This window comes from Scyliorhinus torazame, chromosome 1 (assembly GCF_047496885.1).
Source record: "Scyliorhinus torazame isolate Kashiwa2021f chromosome 1, sScyTor2.1, whole genome shotgun sequence".
Lineage (NCBI taxonomy): Eukaryota > Metazoa > Chordata > Chondrichthyes > Carcharhiniformes > Scyliorhinidae > Scyliorhinus > Scyliorhinus torazame.
In genome coordinates, this window is record NC_092707.1 from 340,663,797 (window position 1) to 340,685,147 (window position 21,351).

Below are 21,351 nucleotides of genomic sequence, written 5' to 3' on the forward strand. Positions count from 1 at the left end.
CTGCCCATATCCTGTTGAGGTGGAACATCGTAACTAAGAAAGTGAAGTGGCATTCATATCCAAGAGAATTGACATTGCATGTCCAGTCCCAGCATGTTTTCCTGACTAATTAGGATAGCAGGGAAATAAGAAGCCTTTGGGGTTTAAAATGTAGGAAATCGTGAAAAAGAACAGCAAATAGAAACATTGTTTAATGCCATCTATCCACATGTCATCAGTGCAAGACACAATTTCTTAAACATCAGATTGTTTCCACATCTGTGCCTAGCCTTTGAATGCATACAAAAGGCAAATAAAATTAATTTTGAATTTCTACGCTCTTCTGGTAAATTCTGTATAGTGTTGAAGAAATATAATGAGCGGGATTCTCTGTTGGCTGACGTTGAAATCGGGAAAAGCGATTGGGTGGAGAATAGGTCCCGACGCCAAATTCCCGGCAGCCGCCAATTTGATGACAGATCCCAATTCTTCGTCACCTCAACAACGGCGTCAATGCGGTCTGGAACGTACATACAGTAGATATCATTGGTGGGCCTGACCCCGTATTCTCTGGAGCCTCCGTGATTCTCCACTTCCGATGGGCCGGGTTCTGGACGGTGCGCGTGGATTAGTTGTTTACTTGTGCTTTTTAAAATCGCGAAACCTGCGCCATGGCTGCTGAGGGAGAGAGGGGGATATGGAAAGTGTCTAACATTGCCATAGTTTGCTGACAGTTGTGCAGCTGGCTGGGAGGCTTCTGCCGCGGTCGGGGGAAGTAGCGGGGGGTGGCCAGGAGGTGAGCTGTGGGGTCGGGGTGAACCTCAGCAAGGCAGCCATGCAGCAGAAATTCTAAATAAATTTTATTTTACATTTGTATGCATTCAAAGGCAAGTCACAGATGTGGGAGCAATCTGATGTCTAAGTAATTGTGTCTTGCATTGATTACATGTGGATAGATGACAGCCGACTGTGAACTTAGGGTCACAGGTCATATGGACGTCACCCCAAGCCATCTCCCTAGGTGTGATGATATGCATGTGCACACTTGGAGTATAGTGTTCAATTCTGGTCGCCACACTACCAGAAGGATATGGAGGCTTTAGAGAGGGTGCAGAAGAGATTTACCAGGATGTTGCCTGATATGGAGGGCATTAGCTATGAGGAGTGGTTGAATAAACTCAGTTTGTTCTCACTGGAACGACAGAGGTTGAGGGGCAACCTGATAGAGGTCTACAAAATTATGAGGGGCATAGACAGAGTGGATAATCAGAGGCTTTTTCCCAGGGTAGAGAGGTCAATTACTAGGGGGCATAGGTTTAAGGTACGAGGGGCAAGGTTTAGAGGAAATGTACGAGGCAAGATTTTACACAGAGGGTAGTGGGTCCCTGGAACCCGCTGCCGGAGGAGGTGGTGGAAGCTGGGACGATAGTGACATTTCAGGGGCATCTTGACAAATACATGAATAGGATGGGAATAGAGGGATACGGGCCCAGGAAGTGTAGAAGATTTTAGTTTAGACGGGCAGCATGGTTGGCACAGGCTTGGAGGGCCGAAGAGCCTGTTCATGTGCTGTACTTTTCTTTGTTCTTTGTGCACAGTAATGTATATAGTTATCTATTAATGTATATAGTTATATAGTAATGTATATAGTTATCGATATGGCCTCCAACCCGTAGGTGGTGATTGAGATCCACCATGTGACTCCAGAGTTTGGCAGTAGGTAGTAAGTCATACTAGAGGTCAGTCGCACTAGAAGTAGCTCCAGGAGAATTCACTGAATTCACTTATTCATTACGGTTTGTATTATAGTTTGTTCGTTATCTTTCCACGTGTTCATTCTGTTAATAAACTATCCTCCTAGTCAAAGAACTAGATGTTCTGTGTGCATCTTTACCACGGCCATAACACAGAACATAACATGGTACCAAGAGTGTAGAACAATTGAAGATAACTACGGAGAAAATGGGGCGAAACAGGCCGAAGAAAGAAAATAGAAAATCCTTCCACCTACCTGGTGAACTACGTGCAACTGGAACTCAATGCATGGAAAGACTGTGAAGTTAGAGATGGAAAGTCTGAAGGCACCTCACCAGCTTCAAGTCACCGGTAATATCGACAAGAATTGGCATATTTTTAAGCAGCAATTCAGGCACTACAATACTGAAAGCCATCCACCAAAAGACTTGCAGGAAGAACAGATGGATACATCTTCGTGCAGTTCTCCAACAAAAGACGAAGCATTTATCGTTATATCGGACGAGGCACTAATTGAGGCTAAAACACAAAGTGAAGGAGCAACGCCTAGTATTGAGGACATTGATCCAGCTAAGATACTGGAATGCGAGGGTCTGTCGATCATTCCTGAAGTTGCAAACTTTCCTGCAACTGCGAAAGCGTCCAAACGTATGCCGGCATTGAATGCCTCGCTAGTTGATGGGCATGTAATTTAGTGTTCAAGGACAAGCACATTGGATTAAACAAAACTCCTCGATTCAGCAAAGGCTCCAGAATCAGCTATTGTGGCAGGAGAGCCAGAAATAGTTTTCACAGCAACAGATCCAGAAACAGCTACTGCAGCAGACGATCTAAACGCAGTACGACAGCAGAAGATCCAGAAGCAGCCATTGCGGGAAGGGATCCAGAAACAACTAATCCCTTGAGCAAAACCAGTCGGAAGGATGATGCTCTAGGTGCACAGGCAGATGTGAGTGTGAACCGCACCAACTTCATGGATGATGCCACTAACGTCAAGAAGAAAAGGGAGACGGAAAGAGCGGATAATTCAAAAGAGAAGGAAGGGTAAGAGAAGAGTCAAGGACACAGTTGGTCGACAGGGTAGCAGCCGCGACAGTGAAGACAAAAGCACTGACAATAAGGCCAATATACAAGAACACACACGGAGTAGGAAGCATCGCTTCAAAAGACTGAAAGAGTTGGTGACCCAAAGACCAGCCAAAGACTCGAAAGATGAAGCAAGATCAAGTTCAGGAAACCAACAAGACAATGGGCGCAATTCTCCGACCCCCCACCGGGTTGGAGAATCGCCGGGGGCCGGCGTGAATCCCGCCCCCGCTGTGTCGCGAAACCTCCGCCACCGGTGATTCGGCGGGGGTGGGAATTGCGCCGCGCCGGTCGGCGGGAATCTCCCGGCAATTATCCCGTCCGCGATGGGCCGAATTCCCGCCGCTGTCAACCCACGCCAGCCGGCGTGGATTGAACCACCTTTGGGACGGCGGCGCGGGTGGGCTCCGGGGTCCTGGTGGCACGGGGCGATCTGGCCCCACGGTGGCCTGGCCCGCGATCGTGGCCCACCGATCCGCGGGCGGGCCTGTGCCGTGGGGGCACTCTTTTCCTTCCGCCTTCGCCATGGTCTCCACTATGGCGAAGGTGGAAGAGACCCACTCCACTGCGCATGCGCAGGGATGCCGTGAGCGGCCGCTGACGCTCCCGCGCATGCGCCGCCCGGCAAAGTCATTTCTGCGCCGGCTGGCGGGGCACCAAAGGCCTTTCCCGCCAGCTGGCGGGGCGGAAATCTGTCCAGCGTGGGCCTAGCCCCTCAAGGTAAGGGCTCGGCCCCTCAAGGTGTGGAGAATTCCACACCTTTGGGGCGGCGCGATGCCGAACTGATTTGCGCCGTTTTTGGCGCCGGTCAGCGGACATCGCGCCGATTATGGAGAATCCCGCCCAATGTTGTTTTGAACATGTAATAAACTGTGAACAAGGGACGCACTTAGAATTATTATGCATATCATGTTTTGTAAAGCACAGTTACATTTGTAAATGTTAACACTTCCAAAGGAAGGGGTATGTGGTGATATGCATGTGCACAGTAATGTATATAGTTATCTATTAATGTATCTAGTTAGCGATATGACCTCCAATCAGCAGGTGGCGACAGAGACCCACCATGTGACTCCAGAGATCCGGCGGTTGGTAGTAAGCTGCACTAGAGCACAGTCGCACTAGCTGTAGCTCCAGGAGAATTCGCTGAATTCAATTATTCATTACCGTTTGTATCATAGTTTGTTAGTTACCATTCCACGTGTTAATTCTGTTAATAAAATATCCTACAAGTCAAGGAACTAGATGTTCTGTGTGCATCTTTACCGTGGCCATAACTCTGACCCCAGCAAACCCATCAGCTGTATTGGCGTGCTCCAGCACAACCAGCGCCATCTTGTTGGTTGGGATGGTGTGTGGGGGAATGATGTGTGTATATGCGGCTGCAGTTTGTCAGCCTCCCAAGTGTCAATCACAGACCCGGCGAACCTCACACTGTTTTTATTGGAATTGATTGTGTTCCACGTGATGCCTTGCTAGCCCCCCCACAGTCGCTGAATCAGCCCAGGTTTGGCGCCAGTTTTGCTGTTGCAAAAGTTCATGAATCCTGCCCCGGCGTCAACGCTTAGTGTCAGGAACAGAGAATCCAACCCTACAAAAATTTCCCCTATAAACTGTACTAGGAAGCTGTTGAAAAAAAAAAGCAAGGGAGCGATCATTAAGATAAAATAAATGAGTGCTTTCTTAGAATTCCATTCATCCTTCATTCTGCCAGAGATTATTCAGGCATCCTTTATATTATAGCTTATTGAGAGAGCGTCTTCACACTCCTGACTTCTTGTTTCCTTGAATCTGTTTTTATGTTCCTCTTAAATCAATGCCAGAACAGTGGCAGCACAGGACAATGCAGCAAGGCACCATATGTTTTCAAAGCGTCCCAGTGATACTTTAGTTCATTCTCTGAGAAAAGGATATTGAAGAGATTCACGAAACAGAATTTTCTTTGGCGTGGAATGCAACTGAAACATATTAAAAGGCTCATTCTGGTAAAAGAAAGGGTGACAAAGCCACTATTTTTTTGCTGCTATTTTTGGACAGGTAGCAATATGCTTGTCCAAAATAAATCAAACTGCAATGGAAGTAGTCAAAAGCTTCAAAAATGCCACCCCGTTCCTTCTGAAAATATAAATAGGGCATTTCAGTATAATCCCTTGTTTCAGTTGTGCATTGGCAAAAAGGATTGCCATTAATGTCTATGTGACTCACTGTTGGATCTCAGACAGAACAATTACATTTCGTCTATATAGCATTCTACTCAAACTAATCCCAACCCACACCCATATTATTCTTCCAAAATTCTACTTTTAAATCCTTATAAGATGCATGTTTGCAGTCTGCGGCACTGCTTCTCAATGTTAGAAAAGAAAAACCTTCAAAATGGTTGATCAGCCTCCCCTAAGATTCAATTTCGGAAAGGTCTTTATATAATCAAATTAAAACCTCTGCCTCAACATATCTGAAAGCCGCGAGAAATAGCATGGTTGAATGTTTTACTGTCCAAAGAAGAACAAAGCAGTGTCTGTTCATTATTGCCCATAATGGTTATTCTTACTGTTACACTCTTGTTGACATATCAACTTGGCATTGAGATCGAACAGATTAGCTGGGCGAGCCATGGACATCCTTTTACCTAATTTCGAAGAGGTTACCTAAGGACTTTTACACACTAATCATAATTTGATATGTTATTAGCGGATGGAATAGTTTTCAGTTTTACACTCAGTTCTGCCAGGTCTATCCAAATGTTTGTGGAGCTTTCAAAACAAGTGTGCAGATAATGACAAAAATCATCTTTAGACGGTAGTTCTAAGAAGATTTACAAGCTGTTTACTGTCACCTACTGCAGCAGCCGAAAATAATATGGTTACATTTCCAATGCCTTTAAGGGATAGCAGAATGGGATCACTAGAAAGGAAGTGTGTCATGTGATCCAGTCTCAGTTACATGTCAGACTGTGAGCAGAATACAGAACACACTGCCCTACTGTTGATGTCATAAAGCTTTCTATCCATATATATATATATGTTCTCATGTCCCTAGTTTAAACAAATGAACCCACAATGTGTTTATACTATCCCTTATGAGTGATAGATGCTTTATATCTTTGTAAAACACAAAACTGTTATAGTCTTGTTGACATATCATTGACATTGAGATCGAACAGGTTAGCCGAGTGTGCCATAGACATTATTTAGTGCTGAAGAGGTTACTTAAAGACTTCTATATGCCAATCATAATTTGGCATGTTATTCGCATATGGGCTATAGTTTTCACTTTTAAAGTTAATTCTGCCAATTCAATCAACATATTTATCAACCTTTCGCAGAAACAGGCAGGTAATGTCAAAAATTGTTTTCAGACATTAGTTCCAAGAAGACTTGCAGACCCTATACTGCCACTTTCTTCAGCAGCCGACAATTATATAGTTACATTTCCAAAGATATAACTTCACCATCTCACTCGGGGATGGAGAACATTAAGAACATTAAAATGAATATCTCGAGCATATTTATGTTATTTCTCCTCCCTTTCTCTATTTCATGAATACATTCTGAACCCTTAAGATTTTGTGCTGTCTTAATAAAAGCCAAGAATGCAATCCCTAAACCAATCTATTCAGAGCTTGAATCAATATTCAGAAACATCAAGACAACAGAATAATTATACAATTAAATACCTAAATAACTCTTTGAATCAAAAGCCCAGGTTAAAAGCAAATTGACTGAAATTAGGAACAGAATGGGTGACAACCTGTTCACCTGCTATATATCAAGTGATTGTTGTCAGAGACATCCTGTAGTCCAAGATGTTTTAGATGTTTCAGAAGAAGGAAACAGTTATGGTGTGAGTGAGATGTCATTAGATTTATGTGAAAAAATGAATAAAATCAGGGACAACTGACAACCACAACACCCTCTGTGGACATATATACAGTCAAGTCTAACATGAGTTCCTCACTGGTTTGTTTAAGCATGACTGCACCGACATTGTCTCCTTAGTTATTCAAAGGCTATTTTGATTCCTGTTACTGGAAAGTAGCTGATTTATAGTGGAATACAGTGCATTGCCTAACACTAAATGAACATATTAAAAAAAACATTATCCTGTTAATAAAATCTATTGAACCCCCATTGCCATGCTTTGGGAAGGTTTTCTTTGGAAACTCAGCTGTAAATTTGAAGATAAATGCCCAGTGAATGTTATATTTTGACTAATCTCATGCTTATCTGCAATTGCAACACAGACAAATGCATAGCACACTTTTTCTATATCTTTGGAAACCTTGCGCAGATTATTTATTTGCTCTCATGACTCAGAACTGCTTGACATCCTGTTATTTTTCTTTTTCAACATTTTGAATGAGATTATTCGATGTACCTCCCTTGGTACGTGAGTAGGCCACAGTAAGCATCCGGTTTTGGACAGATTGCTTCAGGAAGGATGTCAAGCGTATAAAACAGGTGTAAAAGAGACTTCAAGGATGATGGATGGAAGACAATAGTTATCTGGATCAACTCGAGAAACTGGAGCCCATTTTATGACAAAAAGGAAGGTTAAGGAGCGATCTAACAGAGGCGTTCAAAATGTTGAGAGGATTTGATAAAGTAAATTGATTGAAAGATTTGCACTAGTTGGTAACTAGAGCAAATAAATTTAAGATCCTTACGTAAAGAACAAGGTGAGATTGGCAGCTGTTAGGACATTAAAGAGTATGGGGACAGGGCAAGGATAAACAGGGATGAGATGGGCTAAATAGCCTCTTTTAAAAATTCTTTCATGGGATGTGGGCATCACTGGCTGGGCCTGCATTTATTGCCCATCTCTGATTGCCCTTGAAAGGGCAATTATGAGTCTGCCACATTGCTGTGGGCCCAGAGTCACATGTAGGCCAGACCAGGTAAGGACGGTAGATTTCCTTCCCTAATGAACATTAGTCAACCAGATGTTTTTTTCCGGCAATCATGGTCATAATTCGACTTTTAGTTCCAGATTTTGATTCAATTCAAATTTCGCCACCTGCCTTGGTGACATTCAAACCTGGGTCCCCTGAGTATTGTCCTGGATCTCTGGAATACTAATCCAGTGGCAATACCACTAATGTCATTGCCTCTTGTAAAGTATAATTACCTGATTGCATGAACAAATTCAAATAGGAAATACAATATCGGCATGATAATAATAATCTTTATTAGTGTCACAAGTAGGCTCACATTAACACTACAATGAAGTTACTGTGAAAATCCCCTAGTTGCCACACTACTGCGCCTGTTTGGGTACACTGAGGGAGAATTCAGAATGTCCAATTCACCTAACAAGCATGTCCTTCGGGATTTATGGGACAAAACTGGAGCACCCAGAGGAAACCCATGCAGACACTGGGAAAACGTTCAGACTGCACAAACAGTGATCCAAACCGGGAATCAAGCCCGGGTCCCTGGCGCTGTGAAGCAACAGTGCTAACGACTGTGCTACCTTGCCGCCATATGTAATTGCAGACTAAACATATAATAGTGTTAAATAATCCCCCATGCACTATAAAATGCCTATGAGGAATGACATGCATGTGTTATAATTATGGTGTTTACAGGATTATTTTACTTTGGGTAAATGTTGGGTAAATGCCGTGGATTATGTGGCCGATCTTGCAGTTTACATAACAGTAAACTTGGGTAAATAAGTAAGCCTGTTTGATTATTAGAGGTCAAAAGAAGGCTTAGAACATTTTCTTGAGAAACAGCTGCAGAGTATTTTTTTTGGAGACAACGGCAGCAATCTGAGATTACAATGAGTAGACTCTGATGGTGGGATTCTCCCATCGCGCGGTTAAGTGTTGATGCCAGCGTAAAAATGGGAGTATATTACTCCGGCGTCAACAGGCCTTTTGGCGCCCGATTCTCCGGGCCACAGGGGGCCAGTACGGCGCTGGAGCGGCCCACGACGTCAACTGGACACCGTGGGGTCCGCGCATGTGCAGTGGCATCAGCGCCAACACCTGCATGCGCAGTGGCTCTCTTCTCCACGCCGGCCTGACGCCAAATGCCGTAGGGCTACAGGGGCCGGCACGGGAGAAAGGAGGCCCCCAGCCCAAGAGGCCGGCCCGCCGATCAGTATGTCCCGATCGCGGGCCAGGCTACAATGGAGGCTCCCCCCGGGGTCAGATATCCCCCCTCCCCCCCCAACAGGCCGCCCCCGGGCCCTTCAACGCTGAGGTCCCACCGGCTCAGAGCATGTTAGAACGGTGGCAGTGGGACTCGGGTTTTTTGTCACGGCTGTTCGGCCCATGCCGGGCCGGAAAATCGCGGGGGGTCGCGTAGAGCGGCCCTCAACCGGCGCCGCGCAGACCACACCGGCCCCAATGGCGCCGATTCTCCTCTCTCCCCGCGCGGAGTTGGAGAATCCACCCTGGGTCTCCCAAAGCCCCAGAAAGGTGTTCTAGATATTGTTTTGTAAACAGTTCTAGTGTTGTTATGGCCCAGAGCCAGACCCCCAAATGTTTGCTACAATCCAATTCGAGACCAGTAACCTTTTGTTTTAAGTAGACAAAGTTTGAGATTGAAGGCTCTGTGGTAGTATGTATTGGGGGTCATGTGGGACTGGAAGCCCTAATGTCATTGGCTGACAGATCCCGGGTCCTGGTTGGCCATTGACCTCTAGCTCCGCCCTGAAGGCGGAGTATAAGAAGCCGGAGTCCTCCCCCGCAGGCCATTCTACTATCGAGCTGCGGGGGAACAGACACGCTTAATAAAGCCTCATCGACTTCACTCTATTCGTCTCACGGAGTCTTTGTGCGCTACAGGCTCTTTCTCAGATAATAAAGCCACAAGATTCCATGTGTTTTGAACAAACAAAAATAATCTTTGCCATACAAAGTCAGAATGATAAAAAAATTTACAATTTCTATTTGACACATTAATATTCAGGGTTAAAATGAGGAATATGGCTGAATTAACTGGCAAACTGTGGTCAAACTCACCATACTCACATTAAATGACAGATATGACCAAGAAAGAGTCCTTGAATTTCTCAGCAGCACACCCAGATATTGGAAAAACTTGTGAGCCAACCAACCTCTTTGAAACACTGTGGGCGAAATTCTCCCCCAACGGCGCGATGTCCGCCAACTGGAGCCAAAGACGGGCATCACGCCGGCCCAAAGGTGCGGATTTCCGCCCCGCCAGCTGGCGGAAATGGCGTTTGTTTCCCCGCCAGCTGGCGCGGAAATACGGCGCATGCGCGGGAGCATCAGCGGCCGCTGACAGTTTCCCGGCGCATGCGCGGGAGCGTCAGCGGCCGCTGAAAGTTTCCCGCGCATGCGCAGTGGGGAGAGTCTCTTCCGCCTCCGCCATGGTGGAGGCCGTTGCGGAGGCGGAAGGGAAAGAGTGCCCCACGGCACAGGCCCGCCCGCGGATCAGTGGGCCCCGATCGCGGGCCAGGCCACCGTGGGGGCACCCCCCGGGGCCAGATCACCCCGCGCCCCCCCCCAGGACCCCGGAGCCCGCCCACGCCGCCTGGTCCCGCCGGTAAATACCAGGTTTGATTTACGCCGGCGGGACAGGCAATTTCTGGGCGGGACTTCGGCCCATCCGGGCCGGAGAATTGAACAGGGGGTCCCACCAACCGGCGTGGCCCGATTCCCGCTCCCGCCCAATCTCCGGTACCGGAGACTTCGGCGGGGGCGGGGGCGGGATTCACGGCGGCCAACGGGCATTCTCCGACCCGGCGGGGGGTCGGAGAATGACGCCCTGTCTGTCTCGCAAAGGACTTCAGTTGTCGTCTTCAATGGCCTCACCTTGGAATTGCTTCAAAACTTTGCTTAAACTTGGTCAGACTCAATGATGTCCCACCGCATAGAGTATCAATCTTGTCTCCTGAACCCCATTCCCCTAGAATCCAGAGTCTGCATTCTTGCATGACCTCGTGAGCATAACTTGAACTCCTTGGCTGTGCTCAGCAGAGTAATACTGCTCCAAAGGGTTACCTTCGTCCCAAAGGTCTGCAGCATGAAATTGTTACTCCTTTGCTGCCTTTTTCGATTGCCAAGGTTTTTCTGGAGCCCTCTTTGATTGAGATTTAAAGTCTGCTAACCTCAACCCTTTTTCTGCTTGGAGCCTCCTACTCTCCTCCATATTCTCCTTAACGGGGATCTCTCCCTGTTCCTTGTCTGGAACTCTTTGAATATGGTGCCCTGCTCCTGAGTCACTTGATCAGGGTTCTCACACCATTTTCTTTTGGGCCTGTCATAGAACTCCTACTGTGCAGAAGGAGGCCATTCAGCCCATTGAGACTGTACCAACCCTCCGAAAGAGCATCTCACCTAGGCCCACTCCCCCATTCTACCCCATAACCTTGTAACCCCACCTTTGGGCACTAGGGGGCAATTTAGCAAAGGCAGTCCACCTAACCTGCACATCTTTGGACACTAAGGGCAATTTAGCATAGCCGATCCATCTAACCTGCACATCTTTGGACTGTGGGAGGAAACTGGAGCACCACTTTGGCAGAAGGTGATGCTGCAGTTAGCAGCAACGTGTCCAATTTTGCGACAGGTGCGACACACTCGTGGCTGACCCACATAGATGAGATAGCCTTGATTTCCTCCAACGGTGAAGCTGGAAGGAGGGTGCAGGATAGCGCCATTTACATCTGTCTTCAAGGTCACCGTGACCTGGCATTTGCTGGTCCAAATACCAAAAGTGCCTTTGACTTCAGTGGTGTTTCTGTACAGCTCAACTGACCCGGTGAGGAGGAGCATGGGAACATCCACCACAAGGATATGGGGGTTGTACAGATGGAAGGTGACAACCTAGTTTTGCTGCAATGGAAGAGTAGATAGAGGTTCTGCAGTCAAGATGGACAGGGAACCCAGATCGCCATTCTCCCTAGATTAAGGCCTGCCTGTTGGGATTTACCATGTGTTATGATCTCTGTGGAGATTGATCATTTTAAAAAAGTGATTCAATGTTTTCTTAATGTATCTGAAATGTGGCATTGTCTTGAATGAAAGCAACCTCAGTCCATCTGGGCCTTGTTTAGGGCAATAGATCTCAAGCAAGATAGCACATTTTCTCTCAAAATGTAAAATAACAAAAAAAGTGAAAAATGTGCAACATATGCAGCAAGAGTATTGGTAGTGGTGGGGTCCATTTAAACTTCAGCAGGTGCTGGACTTTATTGCAGAGAAACCTGAAAAAAACACCTTGCACAGAGCGTGCTCCAAGTTCCCCAACACAGCACTAAATGCCTGACACAGAAGACTGATAGGAGGGCGGTCCACTAGCTACAGGGGGGGAAGGAGGTCCCTCAGACAAATTCTGAAAATGTGGAATCAGATAGCCTTGCAGTCAATGCCAGTAGTGTAGCCCCGAGAGCCTGGATTCAAGGCCCCTCTCCCTGAAGAGATGGCATTTTCTATCAAATTTTAGCTGAAACTCCCTTCAGGTAAACAGAGCAGTTAGTGAGCATTCAAGGCCAGAGCATAGAGCTGGGGAGGGGGAATTTTCTGAATTCCCCTCCCATTAAAGTTACCAGTCCACTTAAAGGCTTCGTGAAAACTGCTGACCTGACATTCTATTCAACTGAGACAAGCTTTTGGTGAGTCCGCTGAAGCTGACCACATATCAGAAACTGAGCAGACCCAAAGCGCATCTTCCGAGGGTAAGGTTCAACTCAACAACAATTGAAACATGCCCCGAGAGGAGATCCCACAGCCTGAGATATCGACTTAAGTGGCCCAGCCTGAAGATCTAAACCAACTGACAGTTCAGCACCTCGCCTTCTGAAGAGATCACTGCCGACAAAGACCTCAAACCCAGCCGCGAAGATCCTCAGATTTCTCATACCTCTTAATCCCTGTTATTTTTTTAACATTTCCTACCCCTTCCCTGTGTGTCTGTCTTGTGTGTGTCTGGGTGGAGGGTGGGATGGGGCTTGGGGAATAACTAGATTAATAGACCATTGTTCTATTCTTACCATTATATATTCATCTTTTTCCTTGTTAGAACAAAGAGAACAAAGAACAAAGAAATGTACAGCACAAGAACAGGCCCTTCAGCCCTCCAAGACTGTGCCGACTATGCTGCCCATCTAAACTAAAATCTTCTACACTTCCTGGGTCCGTATCCCTCTATTCCCATCCTATTCATGTATTTGTCAAGATGCCCCTTAAATGTCCCTATTGTCCCTGCTTCCACCACCTCCCCCGGTAGCGAGTTCCAGGCACCCACTACCCTCTGTGTAAAAAACTTGCCTTGTACATCTCCTCTAAACCTTGCCCCTCGCACTATGCCCCCTAGTAATTGACCCCTCTACCCTGGGAAAAAGTTCCTGACTATCCACTCTGTCTATGCCCCTCATAATTTTGTAGACCTCTATCAGGTCGCCCCTCAACCTCCTTCGTTCCAGTGAGAACAAACCGAGTTTATTCAACCGCTCCTCATAGCTAATGCCCTCCATACCAGGCAATGTTATAAATAAAATGTTTTTTTTTAATGTTTTACTTATATATCTGGTGCTTGTAACTCATTAGAACAGTCTGCACTGTTGCTAAATTATTAGATTTCTTATCCAACATCCAGCACTGGATGATCAGAAATTTCCTTCAACTAAATATTGGAAAGGCTGAAGTCAGAGTCATTTCGAGCAAACCGGTGAGAATCCCACCAGCTGCCCTGGTACGATTCCCATCGGAATTCACCCACACTGGCCAGATTTTCCATTTCAGAGACACAAGTGCTGAAGCTGGGACTGAATCATGTGAGCTCCACGGTCCCGAAAGCGATGCCAGTCCCAGAGCGATTCAGGACATCCTAATGGGCTGGCTTAGAGGCCACGTAGAACTAGTATAATTCCAACGAACGCTGGTGTGTGATTTGACGCGGTCGGGATTGGCATTCGAGCACCTGACAAGCAGGAGCTGCATCCAGTCCCCACACACCCTCATCCTCGCCATCAGATGGCACTGGTTGCGCTGGAGGACGCCCGTCCCTTTGATGGGTCATCTGGGGACCGAGTGTTCCCAGGGGGGTGGCCTGGGAAGCACCCATACGACAAGGTTCACAGTGGGCAGTTAGTAATGTACGCAACTGCATGGCTGCCTTGCAGGTTGCGGTAATATTGGTTTGTACCCGTCCACCCAAACCCACGGCCCATCTCCTGGTCACCCCCCGCTACTCCCTCAGACCCTGGCTGAAGACCCCCCCGGCCAACACACAGCTATCAGCATACTATATGGATGTTGGACATTTTTCGTACCTCCTCCCTCTCCCTCAGCAGCCACGGCGCTTGTTTCTTGATTTTAAACATCACAAGTGAACCTCGCCATCAGTAATTCCTCCTGGCAGAGGCAGAGCAACACAGGGGAAATTGCCAGGTTGGGCCCGTTAATGATATGCCAATGGCATTTATTGTACAATTTGCATGTCCATGATGGCATGGACCCCATTCATACCGCTATCGCGGCACCGGAGCATGGAATCCCATCGGGCATCCAGCCCCGGCCTCGATCTTTGGCTAACGTGCGATTCTCTGCCCGATTGCTTTTCCCAATTCCGGCATCGCTGGACGGAGAATCCGGCCCAGATTCTCACTGGATTGTCTCACACTTCAATTTTTTTAATGGAGTGGGGAACTAAAGATGCTGGCAAGACCATCTCCTCAGAGATCGGAAAGGGCACCCAGATCTCAAATTTAAGTTAAAGGGCCCCCACCCCCGCTACAGGCAGTGCGGCACCCCCCCTCAGACATTGACAACACTTTCAATACTTGACCCCAGAGTGGCAATCTCCCCCCCCCCCCATCACTATATATCTGCAACACTCCCCCCCCCCACGCCCCCCCAGCCCCCACACCATGCAGGTGACCTGGCCCCACTTGGGGGCAGTGCCAGGGTGTCAAGAGCAAGGACATTGAGACATTGCAACCCCCTTAGCGTTCAGACGCCCCACTTAGAAGGTCCCCCCTTTCAATCGCTCCCCCCTCATGGAGTGACTTTTGAATTTTTTATAGAATCCCTGCCGTGCAGAAGCAGGCTATTTGGCCCATCAGGTCTGCAACGACCCTCTGAAAGAGCACCCTACATTGGTCTACTCCCTATTGCCATATCCCCACCCCACCTTTGGACACTAAGGGGCAATTATAGCATGGTCAATCCACCTAACCGGCACATCTTTGGACTGTGGGATGAAACCGGAGCACCCGGAGGAAACCCACGCAGATATGGGGTGAATGTACAAACTCCACACAGACAGTCACCCAAGGTCAGAAGCAAACCTGGGCCCCTGGAGCTGTGATGTGGCAGTGCTAACCACTGTGCCATCATTCTGATCCCCCTTTCAAGCCCCTTCAGCCCCTTCCCCTTCTATACCCCTTCTTCATGCCTTTCCTTCAGGTTTCCCCCCTTCATATTCCCCCTTCATATGCTCCGCCAGGCATCCGCACTTCATGCTCCTCCTCCAGATGTACCTTTCATGCTCCCTTTCAACCCCTCCCTCTTTCAAGGTCATGGCCCCCCTCAGCCCTCAGGCCCCGCCCCTTGGCAAAAATCCATGGCAGCCTGGCACTGCCCCCAGAATCCTGGCAGGCCAACCGGGAATCTGGGCAGCAAGGGAGTGAACCAGGTTGCATTGGGTGTGCGGGCCGGGTGCTCTGCTCGGGGCCCAGCGCGAACCCTGCTTAGGGGCTCTCCTGCTATTCTCTAGGAATAGCGGAAGGTGCGCCGAACGCAACGGGGGTTAGAATTGCACCAATAATTTTTTTAAATGCACAAGTTCCATCATTTGAGTAGTCTGGTTATCATGATATGTTAACTTATGCATAACATCTATGAAATATCAAGCCACTCAAAATACTTATTACTATAAACTCTTTTTATCTGTATGAGAGTGGGAACAAAAGAATTATATTCAAAATGTATCATTGAAATGCCCTTCATCTTTGTAGTGTGTGTTGCTAAAGCAGGGGGACTGTATTACACTGCAGGTACAATGTGTGTTTATTAGCACAGGCAACCTGTGTGGGCAGCACAAAGGCTCTCGTTTCACAGCTTGTTTCTTGCATGACATTCTGAAGCATTACTTCATAATCTGGCAAGAATCTTAAACAATGCAATTTGTTACAATTTTAGATTTTCCACCCCGGAACAGATTGTAGCTAATTTAGTCACTGTGGAATTAAGTGAGGGTGTATTCATAGAGGAAGGGAGGGTATTGAACACAGTTATCTACAAATACCTCAGATATAATTTCCATCATTCATTTCCTTTTCCATTGTACATTCAATATCTGTCCTCTGTTTCCTGCCTGTCACTCAATGTTCCTATGGGTGGCCATCCAAAACTCCTTAACACAAACTGTTAACATAACCTCACTGGGGTGAGGTGTCGAAGGCAGTCGTCTGGGAGGCTCTAAAGGCGGTGGTGAGGGGTGAGGTAATTTCAGGCCAGGGTGGACAAAGAGGAGAGGTTGGAGCGGCAGAGGGTAATAGATGAGATGTTGGAGGTAGATAGGAGGTATGCAGAGGATGGGGACCTGGTGAAGCTGGAAAAGAGGAAGGAACTAACTACAGGCGAGCTTCGACCGTCTGTCCACCAGGAAGGCGGTGTGCCAACTGAGACGAGCAAGGGGTGCAGTTTATGAACATGGAGATAAGTATGTTAGCAGGGCAGCTCCGCAAGGAGGCAGCGGCAAGGGAAATTCTTCACGTGAAGGATAGGGCAGGGAAGTTGGTGGTGGCCCCAGTGCTGATTAACAAGGTTTTTGAGGAGTTTTCTGAGAGGTTGTACAAGTTAACCTTGGGGCAGCACGGTAGCCTTGTGGATAGCACAATTGCTTCACAGCTCCAGGGTCCCAGGTTCGATTCTGGCTTGGGTCACTGTCTGTGTGGAGTCTGCACATCCTCCCCGTGTGTGCGTGGGTTTCCTCCGGGTGCTCCGGTTTCCTCCCACAGTCCAAAGATGTGCGGGTTAGGTGGATTGGCCATGATAAATTGCCCTTAGTGTCGAAAATTGCCCTTAGTGTTGGGTGGGGTTACTGGGTTATGGGGATAGGGTGGCGGTGTTGACCTTGGGTAGGGTGCTCTTTCCAAGAGCCGGTGCAGACTCGATGGGCCAAATGGCCTCCTTCTGCACTGTAAATTCTATGAAGTCAGAGGCACCCGGGGGAGACCGTGTGATGCAGGAATTTCTAGATGGGCTGGAGTACTCGAGGCTAGGGGAGGGGGACAGGGCTACATTAGAAGGAACAATAGTGGAGCAGGAGATAAAGGATGCGATTGGGAGGATGCAGTCGGGGAAGGTGGCAGGGCCGGATGGGTTTCCGGTGGAATATTATAAAAAATTTAAGGATAGGTTGGTACCCCTGATGGTGGGGATGTTTGAGGAGGCGATTGGGAAGGGGGTGTTGCCGCAAACCTTGGGGCGGGCATCGATTTCACTGTTGGTAAAAAAAGATAAGGATCCGACGGAGTGTGGGTCGTATCAGCCCATATCACTTCTGAATGTGGACGCAAAAGTGTTGGCGAAGGTACTGGTGGGTAGGCTGGAGGAGTGCCTCCTGAAGGTGATAGGGGAGGATCAGACGGGGCTCGTGAAAGGGAGGCAGCTGTTTTTGAACATTAGGAGGGTTTTGAACGTTGTTATGGCACCGGCGGAAGGGAAGGAAACAGAGGTAGTTGTGGCATTGGACGCCGAGAAGGTGTTTGATCGGGTAGAATGGGGATACCTGATGGCAGTGCTGGAGTGGTTTGGGATTGGACCAAGGTTTGTGAACTGGGTAAAGCTATTATATAAGGAGCCGAAGGCGAGTGTCCGCACAAATAATATCAGTTCGAGATACTTTTCTCTCCACCGTGGGACGAGACAGGGATGCCCTATGTCCCCCCTGCTGTTTGCACTTGCGATTGAGCCGTTGGCCATCGCATTGAGAAGTTCGGGAGCATGGAAAGGAATAGTGCGGGGGGTATAGAGCATAAGGTGTCCGTATATGCTTGCTGCTGTATGTGTCGGAACCGAGTGCATCGATAGGAGGAATATTTGAGCTACTGCGGGTATTTGGGTCTTTCTCGGGGTACAAGGTGAACCTGGACAAGAGAGAGTATTTTGTGGTGTCTCGGCCAGGGGTGGGGGCAGGGGAGGGGGGGGCTGCCATTCCGTAGAGCAGAGACTCATTTTAGGTATCTGGGGTGCAGGTTGCCCGGGAGTGGGGGAGGCTTCACAGGTACAACATCACTAGTTTGGTGGGGGGAGTGAAAGCCAATCTGGCAAGGTGGGATGGCCTTCCTCTGTCACTGGAGGGTCGGGTACAGGTGATTAAAATGAATGTGTTGCTGCGATTCCTGTTTATGTTTCAATGCCTACCGATTTTCCTGCCAAAGTCTTTTGTCAGGGAGATTGAGGGAAGGATTACCTCATTCATATGGGGAGGGAAGGTGGCCAGAGTGAGAAAGGTGCTGCTACAGAAGGGAAGGCAGGCAGGGGGTTTGGGTCTCCCGAACCTGTTGTACTACTACTGGGCGGCGAATATGGTGAAGGTGCGGAGCTGGATCAGAGGGGTTGATTCTCAGTTGGTCAGAATGGAGGAGAGTTTGTGCAGAGGGTCGGGGCTGAAGGCACTAGCAACAGTGTCGCTTCCGATAGCTCCAGGGAAATATTCAGGGAGTCCGGTAATAATAGCTTCATTGAAAATCTGGAGGCAGTTTCGCCAACACTTCGGGGTGGCTTTAGGGTCAAGGGAAATGCCGATTCAGGGGAACCACAGATCTGAGCCAGGGATGTGGGATGGAAGTTTTCAGAAATGGGAAGAGAAGGGGATTAAGACACTAAAAGATTTGTTTCTTCGGGGTCGGTTTGCAGGATTGAGGGAGCTGGAAGCGAAGTATGGGCTAGAGCAGGGAGAAGTGTTTAGGTACATGCAGGTTCGGGATTTTGCCAGGAAGGAGATACAGAGCTTCCCAGAAGAACCGGCCTCCATATTGCTGGAGGAGGTATTGACGACAAGGGGACTGGAGAAGGGGGCAGTGTCAGCAGTGTACAGAGCTATTTTGGAAGAGGATTAGGCACCACTGGAAGGGTTCAAAGCAAAGTGGGAGGAAGAGCTGGGAGAGGTTATAGAGGAGGGCGTCTGGTGTGAGGTGCTCCGGAGAGTGAATGCCTCCACCTCATGTGCGCGATTGGGGCTGATACAGCTGAAGGTGGTATATAGAGCGCACCTCACGAGGGCGAGGATGAGCCGATTTCTTGAAGGAGTAAAGGATGTGTGTGAGCGTTGCGGCGGGGAGGGGGGCGCGAATCACGTTCATATGTTTTGGTCCTGTCCAAAGCTAGGGGAGTACTGGAAGGAGGTGTTTAGGGTAATTTCCAAGGTGGTGCGTGTGAAACTGGACCCGGGTCCCCAGGAGGCCATATTCGGGGTGTCGGACCAGCCAGGGTTGGAACGGGTACGGAGGCAGATATCACAGCCTTCGCCTCGTTGATCGCCCGAAGGCGGATCCTGCTGGGATGGAGAGCAGCCTCTCCACCCAGTGCCCTGGTGTGGCGGGGGGACCTGTTGGAATACTTGACCCTTGAGAAGGTTAAGTTCGAACTGAGGGGAAGCTCGGAGGGGTTCTACAAGTCATGGGCACTATTTGTTATGCACTTTCAAGAACTGGATAACATCGAACATTAATCTGTGTAGATTAAGGGTGACTCTGGGTAATCCCTGATTCCTTTTTGTCATTTGTTTATGTAAACATGCGGGCTGATGTTTGGGGGTTGGTGGGTAGATGGGATCGTTGTTATGGGGATTGACATATCTTGCTGATCATTGTTTATTGTTGATGGATGTAAATGCGGGAGAAAATGTGAAAAAGGAGGAGAATAAAAATATTTTAAAAAAACAAAAAACATAACCTCACTGTGTGACTGTCAAACCCATTCAGTGTTGAATGACCCATTTCATTAATGCCCCTTTACTCAACACTTGGACTGACATCAGGACGTGATAGGCTCATTTTCGATCGCTCTACAGAATGGGGCTGATTTCTTTGCTGGGGGTGGGATACCATGAATTGGTTTGAGCTCCTGCCCTCATTGGGCAGGACGCCCTGCTTCTGGGAGCTGCTGACCAATCAAATGGAGTGGTGGCCACCGTTAAAATTGTATACAGTCCCCTGAAAAGACAAGCCAGGAATAAGTTAAGTTCTGGATCTCACCGAGGCCAGGCTGGCAGGCCCTGGACAGGGCATGGGGGCCAAGGTAGACAGGGAATGGGGGGAGGTAAATACCTTGGTGGTGGGCGGGGTTGAAGGGATCACCATGGCGGGGGGGGGGGGTGCATCTGATGGGCACAGACACTCTCACCGCTCCCAACCTGCCTTTGCCCGACGACCAATTTCACCTGGCAGGCTGGACACTTAGCGCTGCCCCCCGCCACCCCCCCCCCCCCCCCACCCCCCACCCCCCACCCTCCCAAACCTCCCAGTGCAGGTAAAATGCCAATGGTGATGGAAGGAGGCCCTTTAAGTGGTCATTACTTGACCATTTAAAAGTTTCAATTGACATACAGATGAGAAGGCCGCCCAATGTCTCTCCCACCATTGGTAACTGGGGCAGATAGATGGCGGGCATGGAGCCACTGGCATGGCACTCCCCCCCCCCCCCCCCCACCCACTCCACAGACCATCGTGAACCGGGGACATGAGCAGAGTATAAAATTCAGGCCACGGTGTCGTCCAATATATTTCACAACAACTTACCTATGCATTGCACCATTTATGATGTGAGAGGTCCCAAGTTGCTTCATGGTAGTGCTACCAGGCAAAATTTGACACTGAACCACAGAAGGAGGTATTAGGACAGGTGAGATAGGTTTTAAGGAAGAAGAGAGAGAGAGGAAATTGGGGATTTTTAGGAATGCAAGTCCAGAATTTAGGGCCTAGGCAGCTAAAGGTACAGCTCAGAAAGGCACAGCGATTAAAATTAGTTATGTCTGGGAGATCAGAATTGGAGGAGCACAGAGATCTTGGATGGGGCTGGAGGAGGTGAGTGACATCATTTCATTTTCATTCTTGCAGTATCAGATCTAAAGGGTTTATGATCCAGTAAAAATTAGTGCATTTTTTCAATATCAATACCAAAACGATTAAATGCAGTCAAGATTGTTAAAGCTATGAGAGTTTTCTTTGGCCTATTTTCTCCAAACCGCTCATGGAAGCATTACCTCTCACTGGGACACCATTCCATGGGTAACAACAACTACCCACCCCAGAGTATCTCATCTAAAGGGCACACTAATACAAGGACAAGATGCTGCAAATCTGAAATAAAAAGAGAAACTGCCAGGAATACTCAACAGGTCACCCAACATCTGTGGAGAGAAACAGAGTTAACATTTCAGGACGATGATCCTTCATCAGAACACTGAATAAACCTGAAATATTGGGTAGATTTTGCACTGCGCCAGGGTCCCTGATCTCCTGCGACAAACCTGCCTCCATTCTGCAGTATGATCGACCTTTAACTGGCATGAAGTTACTGTGAAAATGGGGAATACCAGCCTC